The 16,153-nt window shown below is 45.5% G+C and overlaps 1 protein-coding gene across 1 annotated transcript in view; it reads left to right on the top strand.

Moving 5' to 3' along the window:
* Nucleotides 1-5,716: 5,716 nt before the first annotated feature.
* The window catches only part of ZKSCAN1 (zinc finger with KRAB and SCAN domains 1), a 94,720-nt gene continuing 84,283 nt past the window's right edge, over nucleotides 5,717-16,153 (top strand). The window contains exon 1 of the mRNA XM_053213834.1: nucleotides 5,717-5,809. The gene's annotated coding sequence lies outside the window, so the exon portion shown is untranslated. The remainder of the gene's footprint in view (nucleotides 5,810-16,153) is intronic.

Genomic DNA, 16,153 nt, shown 5'->3' with positions numbered 1-16,153 from the left:
CTAGACTGCAGGAATGGGCAGGAGATGCCAAAGGGCTACAAGACTTAACCCTAGTCTCTGTTAAGGTCCTCTTCAGTTTGGCTGAACTCTGCCCTTTCAGCCTAGCGTGCTACTGGGTCTTGCTGTGCCAGCCAAGTAGACCTGATTGTCAGATATGTTTAGTGTTTTCTCCTGTTTCTTTTGTTTATTTATTGGTGCATTCACTCAAGTATTCTATACTGAGTATCGATTTTCTGCTTGGTACTCTAATAAGCATTGGAGACCAAGCAGGACAAGTAGGTACCACCCTTTCCTGCCTGGAGCTTGCCCCAATTCTGTTTATTGAAACAATACCCTCTATCAAGGTTCAACCCAAAGCTTACCTCTTCCCATGACCGCTACCATGATCACTAATTCCAACACATACTCCTTCTATGCTATCTCTCAGATAGAAAAATCAGGGAAGATTTCCAGAAAGCCCCTGAGGGAAGCTCATTTCCACACTATCTAAGCATCCCACACCACCCCATCACCTCATCTCTTTTTTGTCCCTTTCCAAGTGAAAGGAAAGGAATCAAAGATGGGAATAACCGGGGGGAAGAGCATTTGGGGCAGAGGGCACAGCAAAGGCCAAGTCCCCAGGGCAGGAACAATCATGGTGCTTGAAAGGCAGAATAAAGACCAGTGGACTCCAGCATCATGAACAAGAGCAGAGTCATAAGAGAAGATGTTGAAAAGGCAGATAGCAGCCAGATTGTATAAGAGCTTTGTCAGCCTTGGGAAGGAGTTTCTACTGCAAATGGCACTGCCTGGTAGGTTTTAACAAAGATGGTGATATGATTTGATTTAGGTTTTTAAAATATCCCTTTGGGGTGCCTGGGTGGCTCAGTGGGTTGAACCTCGGACCCTTGATTTCAACTCAGGTCATGATCTCGCAATTCATGGGTTGGAGCCTGACGTCTGGCTCCACGCTGACCGTGCGGAGCCTGCTTGGAATTCTCTTTCCCTACCCCCCTCTCAAAATAAATAAATAAACTTTAAAAATAAAATATTCCTTTGGCTGTTATGTGAAGAACAGACCACGGCGACCGAAGAGTGGAAACAGGGAGACTAGATACAAGGCCGGGGGAAGGACTTGGATCACCGTCGTAGTAGCTGTCAAGATAGGCAGCCAGAGTCAGGATATATTCTGGGGATCAAGCCTACGGGGACTTGCGGATGGACCCGATGAGCACCGAATTTGCTGAGAGGTTGGCTATGAGCTGTGGGGTAGAGTCTGATCTGAGTCACTTCTGGCAGCACGCTCCTCCCTAGGCTGTCATGTCCCACACAGGCCTCCTGCCTCAGTCCCCTTGATTGCTCACTCCACCTGATCCCTGCTGCTGGAGCATCTGGAAGCTTCCTGCTTCTCATCCAAGGAAGAATTTTCAAGATGATCCACCTCCAATAGTATTGCCTGCACTCCCAGGGTAGCTGCTCCCAAGACCAGCCTCCAAACCGATCCGTGCTGTTCCTTTCTGCGTCTTTCCTCGCTCTTACAGCTCAGACCTCATTCGTCTCTCCCTCTAGCCCCCTTACACGGCCCCACCCTGCCTGCGTACCCTGGGTGAAGAGCCTCCTCCCAGACCTTCCTCTCAAGCTCTCCAGACGCATCTTCAGCGTTGCTCGCGCGCCCCCTCGTGGTCTAAAGGCAAAGGTGCAGGCTGGCCGCGCGCACCTGGGCCGGGTCTCCTCCTGCCTAAGTACCAGGAAATGCGTTAGCTCCCTTGGAACCTAGGAAGCCAAGGTGGCTGGATGTAGATCCCCGACAGCAGGAGAGCTCCAGGAAGTGGAAATGCTTTCTACCTGAGAGGTGAATAATTGCTATCGACCATTCCTAAACTAAGAGCTGGCAGAGAGAAGAAGGAACCCCGGGCGGCCCAAACTGAAAAGACCCGACTGAATGCTTCTCCTAAGCCCTGCTGGATCTGCTTCTCCCCCGTGGCTGCCCCAGAATTTCTTCATTGCTGACCCGATACTCCTAGCTCTCACCTGCTCTGGCTCAAGGGCTTGCATTTGGCTTTGAACTGCAACTCCCAGTGCCTACTTTAGGCAAAAACTCAGAATAAATTAGTGACAGAAGGAGGCTTCCTGCACAAATGTGTCATTTAGGAATGCCCCTCAGCTGCAAGGAATATCGTATTTGACTGCAGATGGCTCAAACGAGGGATTTTTCTCAGGGCACAACAGCCCCCCTTCTCTATGGGTTTGGGGTCGCCCCCTACTGGTCACAATAATAACTGCAGCAGGTGTTAGGTGTTAGGAGACAGAAGCCTACTTCAGCTGAAAGTCAGGACTCACGCCTTGAGATAATGGCCTAAATTCTTCCTCCCACAATTCCTGCCTTTTATCACCGAGGAAAACCTTCCTAGGAAGACAGACCCACCCACCCCCAGCCGACCTCCCTTTACATCTCACCGGCCAAAGTCAGTTTCATGCCACAGGCTAAGCCCCTGAGATTAAGAGTTTTCTGTCAATTCTTGTCAAAATCAGAGGGCATTTTTTAGCACAGAAGAAGGAGGAAGATTATTTGGAGGTAAGCGCCAACAGTTTCTGTTACCCTGGAAAAATATATACAATGTTAAAAAAAAAAAAAACAAAAAACCAGCTCCCATACTTCTACGAAACATTAGCACATTCCCATTCATGTCAGGAATATCACGAATGCCTATTTCCACAATTATTCAATATTTTTCTAGAACTTCTAAGTTAATTCCTTAAGACAAGAGGAAGTGAGAAGTTCAAATATTGACAGTCATGAAATGAATGACACTTATTAGCAGATGCTACGTCTTCCTACCTAGAAAACTCAAGAAAATCAATGGCCACTTCACTAAAACAGAGTTCAAAAATGTGGGTGACAAGCAAATACAGGAGATCAATAGATTTTCTACACACCAACAACAAATAGTGGGAAGTAAAAAAGAAACCCAGCCACATTAGCTTTAAACAGAATAAAAACAAAATAGCCAGGAATGAATACATGTTTTCCTGGGGGTTGAGCAGGATGTCCCAATTTATATAGCTTATTGTTTGCAGCAGAGTTTCCCATCTTTGACCTTGAATCTGGTATTTGCCACTCCTCTTTAGGAACTCTCCCAGCCCTTCTGTCTCCAGCTTTCAGGCATATCTCACATCCCATCCACACTTTCTCTCTACCCAGGCTGTGTAAGGGGTCTGGAGAACCAAACACGGGCCAGGCTGCAGTGGCCTGAGAACAATTTGTCTTTAGATATAGGAATAAGTTACTAATATAATACTAAATGCCCCTCCAAAAATATATATAGACAAAACAGAGTACACTGAGTTAGTATGGCTTACTGGTTAAGCAGGCAGATTCTGGAATACAATTGAATGGTTTTGACTGTAATTTATAACTGCCATTTATAACTGTGTGATCTCTCTACCTGTTTGCTTGTCTGTGAAATAACACCAGTGTGGAAAATATCCCACTTGAAGAGGGTCAAGTGGGCTAACACAGGTGACGCTCTTTAGTAGCAGGTACATAGGAAGCATTCAAACATTATTAGCTATGTTAAGTATTACTATCATGGTTGTTATTGAAAGAAAGGCATTCTTAAGCCAAGTGCTGTTCAAAACTCTATTAATTTATTCACTCCTCAAGACAACAGAAGTGTTCCATGCACTTCCCAGGTCAGGCCCTTACAGGGAAGGGGTGAGCCTTCCTCCCCCCTTTGGTCTTCCTCTTCCTGCTCCTTGGGAATGGATGTGGTACCTGGAGTTCAATCCGGGACTGTGACATTGAGAACCACACCCTGGGGATAGGAGAGCAGAAAGCTGGAAGGGATCAGGGTACCAGTGGTGCCAGTGGAACCACCAATCCAGCCCTGAACCGCCTAAACCCAGACCTTACAAACGTGACAAAAATAATCCTCTGTCTTGCTTAAGCCGCTCTCATTTGGAATCTCATTCACTATAGTCAAACCTCATCCTGATACAGCCTACCACCAGGAGGTCTCTGCCATTTGGGACATTCTGGGTGTAGTATGAAATAAATGTGCAGGGGCGCCTGGGTGGCTCCGTCAGTTAAGCGGCCGACTTTGGCTCAGGTCGTGATCTCGTGGTCCGTGAGTTCGAACCCCATGTCGGGCTCTGTGCTGACAGCTCAGAGCCGGGAGCCTGTTTCGGATTCTGTGTCTCCCTCTTTCTCTGACCATCCCCTGTTCATGTTCTCTCTCTGTCCCAAAAATAAATAAATGTTAAAAAAATTAAAAAAAAAAAAAAAAAGAAATGTGCAGACTTCTGAAACGACCTTTCCCTAACTGTGACAGGGCCAGTTAGAAGGAGATAAGAAGCACAAAGCAAGGGGTTCCAGGCTGCCTCAGTCAGTGGAGCACACAGCTTTTGATCTCAGGGTTGTGAGTTCTAGCCTCACATCGAGTATGGAGTGTACTAAAAAAAAAAAAAAAAAAGAAAAGAAAGAAAGAAAGATTTAAAAAAGAAAGAACCCCAAAGCAAAATGTTTTCCAGGTAGTTCTGTTTCTTAGGGACCACCCAGGCAGACAATTTATTCAAACTAAAGCTGCCTGGCTGGAAAATTCAATGTTGATTGTTGTACATTAATAGTTGAAAGTAGGGGCACCTGGGTGGCTCAGTTAGTTGCGTCTGACTTAGACTCAGGTCATGATCTCACAGCTCGTGAGTTCAAGCCTGGCATCGGCATGGGCCTCTCTGCTGACAGCTGAGAGCCTGGAACCTGCTTCCGATTCTGTGTCTCCCTCTTTCTCTGCCCCTCTCCTGCTCACGCTCTGTCTCTCTCCCTCAAAAATAAACATTAAATTTTTTTTCGTAAAATAGTTGAAAGGAAATGTGGAACCATGAGGGTGACCGCAAAATAATTTCAATATACACACTGTTCTCATTTAACTACACCCCTTTGACCTTGCCTTTCTCCTCCATCTGTCCACGAACCATTCCTACTGTGCTCACAGGTGCCTCCTAGGCTCACAGCACTTACTGAGGGAGCAGTCAGCTTCCCTGGACCCTTGAGCACCCAGTGTTTACATGAGGATCTTAAAACACAGTGTGTGAGTCAGTGTCAGATTTCCTTCAGCTAAGGGACATAACTGCCGCCTTCAGGATTCAGGAAAACATTTCCTCCCTAGCTTGTAGGCTCAGCTGCAGTTGCACCTTATTGTCACGAGAGGGCACTATGTACCATGCTAACGGATTTGGAGAGGTTCTCCCAGCAGCTTTAGGAAGTTGTAGGGGCTGGGGTCGCCTGAGTGGCTTAGTCAGTTAAGCCTCCCCACCCTTGGCTTATGCTCAGGTCATGATCTCACAGTTCATGAGTTCGAAAGCCAGCTTGGAATTCTTTCTCTGCCCCTTCCCCGCAAGTGTGGGTGCACTCTCTCTCTCAAAATAAAAAACTGTAGGGCTGCCAGGAACCCTAGGTGGCATTTCCTTTCAACTGTGTTTGCTGATCCCTCTTATAATTATTGTGTCATCTCACACCGCTTTCACACCTGTCCCCCAGCATTTCCACCTGAATGTCCTGAAGACCCCTCAGAATCAAGAGTTCAGATTCCAGCTTGATCCCCCCCCCCACCCCATCCCCAAAGAAAACCAAAACAACCTCTCTTCCCTCCACCTCCTCTCCTTCCTTCAGATTTTTCTTTATCCTCCCAACCATCCAAAGCTAAATTATGCTCTCACTCTGGTCCTTTTCTCCACCCAGATTGCTCCTGTCTAAATGTGTCTGCATCCAGTAGTGCACAGTCCTCCCAGGTCACCTGTCTTTCCAGTCATCCCTGATGCTCTGACAACACAGGTGAGATTATGCCATTTCCTTCTTTAAAGGTCAAGAAAAGTGAAATCAACCCAAGTGTTCATCCAAGCGTGAATAGATAAACAAAGTGTGGTCTATCCACACAATGCAATATTATTCAACCTTAAAAAGTAGGAAATTCTTTTTTTTTTTTTTTTTTTTTTTTTTGTAGGTAGGCTCTATGCCCAATGTGGGGCTTGAACTCACAACCTTGAAATCAAGAGTCACATGCTTTACTGACTAAGCCAGCCAGGCACCCCAGAAAGGAATGCTACAACACATGCTACAACACAGATGAAGCTTGAGGTTATTATGCTAAGGGACAGGAGGGCTTGGATTCATCCAGAACTGACTGTTGGATCCAGATACTTGTATCAATAGGCCTGGCTTTTGAGACAAAATCCCAACACGTGGCAAATGGTATGACAGAGGGATCTACTTCTAACATATGAAGTAAACCTTTAAATCAGCTATTTCTTCAGTCTCTAATTTCCTTTTTTTTTTTAAGTTTATTTTGAGAGAGAGAGAGAGAGAGAGAGAGAGAGGGAGGGAGGAGGAGTGGGGGAGGGGCAGAGAGCAAGGGAGAGAGAATCCCAAGCAGGCCCCAAGCTGTCAGCACAGAGCCTGACACGGGGCTCAAACCCACAAACCATGAGATCTCTTGAAATCAAGAGTCAGATGCTTAACTTACTGAGCCACCCAGGCACCCCTCCAGAGCAGCCTCTCTAATATTTCTTTTGGCTTGAGTTAAACTGGAAGCATTTCCACCTTTGCTAGGATTTCTGACCAACGTAAATTCTCAGATGTATAAGAAATCCTAATAAATGCCTTGGAGTTTGGCCACACTTACTACTTTCCAGAGGGTCCTGATTTGAGCGCCTCTTGTGAGACTAAACAAGATTTGGGCATTGCCTAAAATTTTTCCCAAATTAATTCCTGTCTTAGGGTTTTCCTCTAATGTGATTTTTTTTTTTCTAATGTGATTATTTTTTATAGGCTCCACACCCAACATAGGGCTTGAACTCATGACTCTGAGATCAAGTGTCCCATGCTCTACCAACTGAGCCTGACAGGCATCCCTTTTGTGTGATTTTTTTTAATAGAATAGGTTCCCCTCTTTCATTGAGGTATAATTAACATATAATACAATGTAAGTTTAAGGTGTACAGTGTGACCATTTGATACAATTACATATTGTAAAAGATTACATTAGTAGGATCAGTGTCAAACTTTCCCTTCCTTTTTAAGGTTGAATAATATTCCATAGTATGTATGTACTGTGTTTTGTTCATCCATTCATCAACAGACACTTGGCTTGCTTCTACTTTGGGGCTATCCTGAACAATGTTGCTATGAACAAACCCATACAATATCTCTTCAGGTCCCTGCTTTAAATTCTCTGGGGTCTATACCCAGGGGTGAAATTGCTTGGATAACATGGTAATTTTCCTTTAAATTTTTTGAGGAGCTGCCATACTGTTTTCCACAGTGGCTGCACAGATTTTACATCCCCACCAGCCATGCTGGTGGACAAAGGTTCCAATTTCTCCACATCCTTTCCACCACTTGTTCTTTGTTTTGTTTTTTGTTTTGTTAGTAGCCATTTTAATGGGTATGAGACGGTCTTCTCTGAACTCTTGCACACTCCACTTGATCGGTTTTTGACACTGTTTGAGGTTTCCTGCCATTTTGAACTCGTAGGTTTTAATTTTCAGTGTTCATTTCAGATGAGGGGGAGCCCCGGGCAATGGCAAGTGCGCAGGCCACGGTGGCACAAGTCCTGGGTTCTGCCTTAAATCTGTCACCGGGAGACCCTGAGCAGGAGAGAACCTTCTCTAGGCCTCATTTCCTCCCCATCCTCCTCCCCCTTCCCTTCCCCCTTCCCCTTCCCCTCCCCCTCCTCCTGGGGCAGCCACCATGATAAAGAATACACTGTGCTCCGACCCCTCAGCTGAAACTCAGGCCTGGATACATTTTAAGGCGACATTCTCTCTCATGAGTTGTTGGATTCGGTCTCCAGGTTTTGGTTTTTGTTGTCGTTGTTTTGTTTTGTTTTTCTTTTAACTCATTTTGCTGCCCCCGGAGTTGGGTACACGCCCTGGGAGTCCGGGTCTAGGGTATGGTAGGGTATGGCGCTACAGGTACGCATCCCGCTGGCCTAGAGAACCACCGAGCACTGGGGCCTCCTGAGTCCTAGAGAGGTCGCCTCCACAGGCAGCTCGGGAGCACTTCCGGCCTTTGTGTGGCTGCGGGAGACGGGAGACTGCGGCCCGGGGCCGGCCGGAGCGTCAGTGCGCTCTTTACGTGACTCGGTGTTCCCCACCCCCACCCCAGGGCAGAGGCAGGGGTCACCCAGGCCGAAGCGCGGCCTGTGGGGTCCGGAGGAGGCCCGGCAGTCCCCTGTGGGCACCGCGTGTCCACCTGTGCGCGCATTCGGGTCTCGCCTTCCCTTTGTGCCCGGGGCAGGCGAGGAACTTAACAAAGACTTGCGGGGGGGCGGGGCGGCGGTGTCCACGGTTACCCACGCACGCACACCCGTTCCGCCTGGCTGCAGAATTCAGGCCGACCGCGCTGCCTCCCAAATCCGTGCTGCTCTACAGGGAAAGTCCTTTTGAAAATGAAGTGGTTGTTGAACTGCGAAATGCGCCCTGGATCCGTCAGCTTTGCGTTTTCTTCTTCAGAGCACACAGTAACCCGAGCGCTGGGCTAGCAGTAGGGGGAGGGAGGATTCAGGCCAGATTCTCGCCTGCCCCACACGGGGACACTCGAGCAAGGGAGCTGACGGGTGTGCTCCTGACACAACGTGAGATACCCGAAGCACAGGTGAAGACCCCTCCCACCCCCCACCCCTCCCCGCCAGGCCCCGACACTTGGCAGGGATCCGAACAGGGAAGACTTTGCAAGGGGGCTGCTACTGCAAGGAGGGGTAGGAGCTGGATCTGGGGAAATGCCTACCAGCCTGGAACGTTCCAGATAGAGCTGGAGCAAAAGCACAAAGGTGAAAAGGTGGGGAGAGCTGCCGGGAGCGTGGTAAATATTTCAACACCATCCTGATAAATGTTTATTCTGTGCCGGGGTTGTGGAGATTAAAGAATTGTGTGTGACCACAGATGCCTGCCCTGGAGATTGTTTAACCCCTTCTGCAAGAAATAGCCAAGCCCCTTAAAAAAAAAAAAAAAAAAAAAAAGGTACAAAAAACCCTGGGTTTGTTTTCTAGAGATAATATAGCAAAATGATATCTGAATGCCACTTACCAGCTGTGTGACCTTGGACAATTTTCTTAACCTTTCTGACCCTCAGATTCTTTGTTTCTAAAGGAGGGATAATAGATTTTAAAAGGGACAAGTGAATGAGGTAAAAGCACCCACCTCAATGTGTGTGGCAGGTACCACTGAGTTAGTCCTCTGAGGATCGGGTGGAATAGATTATAGGATAGGTTAGGAGGTGCAGGTATAGGATAGCGAAGTGTAGGATAGTATAGTCCCCCTGTATCTTTCTGCGCTTGATTTGAAGTGGTGTCACTCGTTGCTTTTTTTTTTCTTTTGTATCGGCTCAGACATCTGGCACTTTTCTTGGTGTCTTCACTTGTCCTCAGTTTCCTCAGTTTAGATTTGTTTCTATTCTGCTTTTTTTTTTTTTTTTTTTTTTTTTGAGACAGAGAGAGAGAGAGCATGAACAGGGGAGGGTCAGAGAAAGTGGGAGACACAGAATCTGAAACAGGCTCCAGGCTCTGAGCTGTCAGCACAGAGCCCGACGCGGGGCTCGAACCCATGGACCGCGAGATCGTGACCTGAGCTGAAGTCGGACGACGCTTAACCGACTGAGCCACCCAGGCGCCCCTCTATTCTGCTTTTTAAGACTTTTGTTTGTTCCTGGGGCACCTGACTGGCTCAGTTGGTGGAACATGCGACTCTTAATCGTGGGGTTGTAAGTTCAGCCCCACGTTTGGTGTAGAGATTACTTAAAAATAAAATCTTTACAAAATAAAATAAAAGAAAATAATAGGGGGGCCCTGGCTGGCTCAGTTGGTGGAGCGTGTGACTCGTGCTATCAGGGTCATGAGTTCAAGCCCCACATTGGGCAAAGAGATTACTTAAAAAAAAAAAAACTATAAATAAGTAAATAAAAGGATAGACATACAAATGACCAACAGGTACGTGAAAGGATGTTCAACAGCACTAATCATCAGGAAATGCAAATCAAAACGACAATGGGATGTCACCTCACACCTGTTAGAACGGCTGTCCTCAGAAACGTAAGCAATAACAGATGCTGGTGAGGATGCGGAGAAAAGGGAGCCCTTGTGCAATGTTAGTGGGAGTGTAAATCAGTGCAGCCACTGTGAAGGACAGAAAAGTATGACGGTTTTCTCAAAAGACTTAAAATAGCTACCTACTTTTACTATATGATTTTTTTTTTACTATATGATATTTTTTACTATATGATTCAGCAATTCCACTTGTGGATATTTATCTGAAGGCAATGAAATCACTATCTCAAAAAGATACCTACACCCATATGTCCATCACAACATTATTTACAATAGCCAAGACGTGGAAACAACCCAGTGTCCATCTGTAGATGAATGGATGAGGAAAATGTGAGATATATAGATAATATATTTAAAATGGAATATTAATCAGCCGTTAAAAAAAAAAAAGGAAATCCTGCCATTGGCAATAACATAGATGGACCTAGATAGAGGCATTATGCTAAATAAATCATACACAGAAAGGCAAATACCATATGATCTCACTTATATGTAAAACCCCCCAAAATCTCATAGAAACAGAGAACAGATTGGTGGTTGCCAGAGGCTTGGGATTGGGGGAAATGGGTCAAAGGTACAAACTTTCAGGTATAAGGTTAATTTCTGGGAATGTGATGTATATATATAGTATGGTGCCTATAGTATTGTATATTTGAAAGTTGCTGACAGAGTCAATCTTAAAAGTTCTTATCACAGTAAGAAAACTTGGGGGGCACCTGGGTGGCTCAGTCGGTTAAGCGTCTGACTCTTGCTTTTGGCTCAGGTCGTGATCTCACTATTCATGGGTTCAGATCTCTGTGCTAACAGTGCAAAGACTGCTTGGGGTTCTCTCTCCCTCTTTCTCTGTCCCTCCCTGGCTTATTCTCTCTCTTGCATTCGCTCTTGCTCTCTCGCTTTCAAAATAAATTTAAAAATTTTTTAAAAGAAAAGAAAAAAACTTGTTACTATGTATGGTGATGGATGTTAACTTATTGTGGTGACTATTTTGCAATATATACTATATCAAATCATTATGTTGTACACCTTAAACTAATACAATATGTCAATTATATACCAATAAAACTGGGAAGACCATTTAAAGTAAAAGGAGCAGGTAGGGGATTCCTGGATGGCTGAATCCATAGACCATGTGACTCTTGATCTTGGGGTCGTGAGTTCAAGCCCACGATGGGCACGGAGCCTACTTAAAAAAACATTTTTTTTAAGTGTAAAATAAAAGGAGCAGGTAGCTGAGATGAAAGAGGGAGGCCTTTGAATTAGGGAAATATGGGCAAAGCACAAAGAGTCAAGCCCACCGCGCAATAGCCTTTCCAAAATAAAGCCTGTAGGGGCGCCTGGGTGGCTCAGTCGGTTAAGCGTCCGACTTCAGCCAGGTCACGATCTCGCGGTCCGTGAGTTGGAGCCCCGCGTCGGGCTCTGGGCTGATGGCTCAGAGCCTGGAGCTTACTTCCGATTCTGTGTCTCCCTCTCTCTCTGCCCCTCCCCCGTTCATGCTCTGTCTCTCTCTGTCCCAAAAATAAATAAACGTTAAAAATAAATAAAAAAATAAAAATAAAAAAATAAAAAAAATAAAGCCTGTAACCACCTGAGCTACCAGAAAGAAAGAAGGGTGTTTGCTGTACTCCAATGCCTCACAGCTCGCTGAATTCAGCTTTGTTAGTGTGCTTTGCTTTGGGGGGCTGTTGCCTAGCAGCACAAAACATTAACGTGCTGAGAAAACTTGTATACAAAACAACGTGACTTCACATTCCACTAATACCGTTCCCCCCGTCTACCAAGTGTCTATGCACCGATCACACCCCAGGAACATATTCTAGCTGAAGCAGACTATCTGGTCACCACCACTTTCTTCTGGACCTTTTATAACCTCTCAAGCTACATTTTTTTCTTAACTTCTCAGGAGCGGGTATGATGGATAATAATTTCCACTTCTAAAGCAGAGGTGCACGGTTGTCAGAAACTGGGGAAACGTGGGGGAAAGCGGGGTGAGTGGAGGAGATTGAAGGGTATACAGTACAGGGTAATCCTTAAGTTACTAGGACCTACTTGACAAGTGTTGTATAAGGACAGTAGCCAGATGCACCTGCCGCCTCCTTTCCCATCTGACCCCCAACCCCCCTTCACACACCCCTACCCCTTCCCATCCACAACCCCTGAAAGCTTTGACCAGGAAGCAGGAGTTGGGCCGGACATGTCTGAGCTGGCACGTCTTCCTCACCACCCAAGGGAAACCATGCACTGAGCACCACCCTTTTCTACCCATCACTGCCCACCATTCAGGGGTGCCACGTCAGGCAGTTCCCTCTCTGTGTCCCTGCAATAGGGACATTTTTCATCACCTGGCTTTACCTTAGGAAAGTTACTGTCCTTTTCCATCTCACCCTTTTCATTCCACTTATGAGCCTAAGAACAACACTAATCATGGCTGATTTGAGTAACAGTTAATCAGAGATACAAGCATATTAAGAAAAGAAGAGACAATGGGGTGCCTGGGTGGCTCAGTCAGTTTAGAATCCGACTTTGGCTCAGGTTGTGATCTCACGGTTCATGAGTTCAAGCCCCATGTCCAGCTCTGTGCTGACAGCTCAGAGCCTGGAGCCTGCTTCGGATTCTGTGTCTCCCTCTCTCTCTCTGCCATTCCCCCACTCACGCTCTGTCTCTCAAAAGTAAATAAACATTAAAAATTTTAAAAAGAAGAAGAAGAGACAAGGCACACCTGGGTGGCTCAGCGGTTAAGTGTCCGACTTCAGCTCAGGTCATGATCTTGGAGTCCATGAGTTCAAGCCCCACGTCAGGCTGTGTGCTGACAGCTCGGAGCCTGGAGCCTGCTTCGGGTTCTGTGTCTCCCTCTCTCTCTGCCCCTCCCCCACTCATGCTCTGTGTGTCTCTCTCTCTCAAAAATAAATAAACACTAAAAAATTAAAAAAAGAAAAAAGAGAGACCATATAACTCCCAAGTGAAATGACACGGGTGCTCACTCAGAACCTCTCCAGTTGTCTTGTTCGACTCCTCCAATACTAGACCCAAAATGAATACTTTTTCTAACCCAGCTGTATTGTTTTCCCTTTGTACTTAGATGCCAGAACTGCAATAACATCTGTTATTTTCCACCGCAGGTATATGGCATTTTGGCTACATTCTGTTTTGGCTAAGCTTTTGTGAGAACATAACTGATGCTTACAGCACTGTTTCATTGGAAAAATAAGCTCCAAATTCCCAAGAGCCAATCTATAAATGGACTATTGGAATGTATTTGTGTTGTTTATTAGAGAGAACCATTTATATGTTAGTATTTTACTCTTGTAATACTTTACAGTTGTAAATCATTTTTCTGCTTCCAACCCTCATTTATTGGCTTCTTGCTAATGTTTTGAGAAATAATACTTCTTTTTTTTAATGTTTATTTATTTATTTTGAGAGAGAGAGAGCACGCACAAACAGGAGAGAGGCAGAGAGAAGGAGAGACAGAATCCCAAGCAGGCTCCAAGCCATAAGCACAGAGCCCAACACGGGGCTGGAACTCACAAACTGTGAGACCAAGACCTGAGCTGAGATCAAGAGTCAGACTCTTAACCCACCCAGCCACCCAGGTGCCCCCGAGAAATAACACTTCTAATCACTCTGCATGGAAATCTTTCTAAAATGTATGACACTTGGGGCACCTGGGTGGCTCAGTTGGTTGAGCATCTGACTCTGCTGAGGTAATGATCTCACAGTTCATAGGCTCAAGCCCCACCCCAGGCTCTGCACTAACAGCTCAGAGCCTGCTTGGGATTGTCTCTCTCTCTCTCTCTCTCTAAAAATAAACACATTAAAAAATGTTTTAAAAAATAAAATGTATGACACTTTCCTATGGGGACATGATTTAACTCATTTTTCCTGACTTGGTCAACATAATGAACATCCTTTACACAATGAAATGATCCTACCTAAGAAACCTCTCTTAGGTTTTCTGTACATTTCTTTTTCAAAGAAAAAGTAAACAGAAGCCTCATATACACCGATAATTTGCTCAATTAATGACATGAATCTTGCTTTCATGTCAGTTATTATAACAGTCTCTGAGGTTTTTAACATGATTTCTAAGTGACTCCAGTCTGAATTTGTTTAAAATTCCATCCTTGGCACAACCCATTCCATAGGCCATTTTAAAAACACGGTTTGACACAAATATTTACTTTGTAATGTTTAAAGAGGAACTCTAAGCCTCTTTAAAAATAAAAACAAACAAAATCTGTCCTTTGCTTGGACTAAGTCCTTATTTCTCAAACCTTATTGCAGACTACTACCCTGACATTTCTTACCCCATTTATGTAGTGATTTACAAGACTGAAGTGATTCATACACACTCGTTTTCCAATTTCTTTTTGGGCGATGGTTATACAAACATTATTTCATGGATCCACTCTGTCTCCTGTCATCACTTATCCCTCTGGTCCCACCTGGAACATTAAAATGCCCTCTTTCTGGGACCAGGTCCATAATCACAGTCTGTTTTCAACCACATGGTTTGCTGCTGTAAAGGTGGAACTGGAGGTAAAGCCACTGGCAGATGATTGCTCTTTCAAGGAAGTTCACTTCCTAAGGGCTCTTTCTGTGTTAGAGCATTGCCCAATAATGCTATGCCCCAAAGGAGCCACCCCATAATACTAGCCTGTTGCTGAGCTTTGGTTTGTCTGTTTTTATTATTTAAAAAAAAAATTTAATGTGTATTTATTTTTGAGACAGAAAGAGACAGAGCATGAACGGGGGAGGGTCAGAGAGAGGGAGACACAGAATCTGAAACAGGCTCCAGGCTCTGAGCTGTCAGCACAGAGCCCGACGCGGGGCTCGAACTCACGGACCGCGAGATCATGACCTGAGCTGAAGTCGGCCGCCCAACCGACTGAGCCACCCAGGCGCCCCAATTATTTTGTTAATGTTTATTTATTTTTGAGAGGTAGAGAACATGAGCAGGGAAGGTGCAGAGAGAGAGGGACAGAGGATCCAAAGAGCGCAGAGTATAACAAGGGGCTCGAACTCATGAACCATGAGATCATGACCTGAGCCAAAGTCAGATGCTTAACCAACTGAGCCACCCAGGCACCCCTGTCTGTCCTACTTGAAGGATCAATGAGCCAGGACAGAGGAAAGCCCTGGGAAACTATGGAACAGTAACACGTATAACAGCCACAAAGTGTCAAGCACCTGCTGGCAACAGGAATGCTACTAGATATTTTGTATCCATGATGCCATCAATTTTTAAACTCGTTTCAGCTCCCCAAGCTTGGAATTACCATGCCTGAAACCTTAAGGAGGAAACAGAGGTAGAGACAGTTGCCAACGTTGGGCAGCTACAGAATGGCAGAGTCAAGTCCACTCAGGTTCAAAGCTCAGGCTCTTTTCACTAAAATCCTTCTCCAGATAGAGACGCTGCTTTTCCTCTCTGGAATGAAGACAACAGCTGTGTTTCAAGTTCTTAACCGCCAATGGATGGGACGACAGGACTAATTGGGCTTCAGCATGGCTGGCTAGAAGCACCCCAGCTCTCCCAGGCCTGCGCTTTGCATTTTATAACAGGCCCCAGGCCGACTGGAAAGCCCAGGAGCTCTGTGCATTTGGGGGAGTTTCACTACATAGTGTAAAAAAGGGAAAGTAGAGTGTTTAAGACAAAGTAGTGTGATCTTGCATTCAGGGATAGCCAGAGATAACAGAATATTCTTTACAGGAAGTTCTGTCTTCTTCCTATTACCAAATAGGTGCACGGATGACAAATGACATGGGAAACCATCAGGACTTGATTGCTTTTCCAAAACAGCCTCTTCAATCACTGCCTCTTCAAATGAACTAAACTGGCCTATCGTCAGGACCAAGACTCGCTCAGGAGACCAACTATTTGCCAGCTCAACTTGTAACATGTGGAAGTTTCAGGAAAGTTCCAGATGGTGGAGTTGAAGGGGTGCAGGATGAGACACCCCAAAATGTGCCACTTTGGCATAAAGATTATTCCAAGTTAAAATTAATAAAAACCCTGCAGATGCAGAAAAAGCACTTTGCCTCCCCCATAACCGTGTAAATTCACATTGGAAAGGAAAACC

Source organism: Acinonyx jubatus, chromosome E3, assembly GCF_027475565.1.
Source record: "Acinonyx jubatus isolate Ajub_Pintada_27869175 chromosome E3, VMU_Ajub_asm_v1.0, whole genome shotgun sequence".
NCBI lineage: Eukaryota > Metazoa > Chordata > Mammalia > Carnivora > Felidae > Acinonyx > Acinonyx jubatus.
This window is presented reverse-complemented; position numbering and strand designations above follow the sequence as displayed.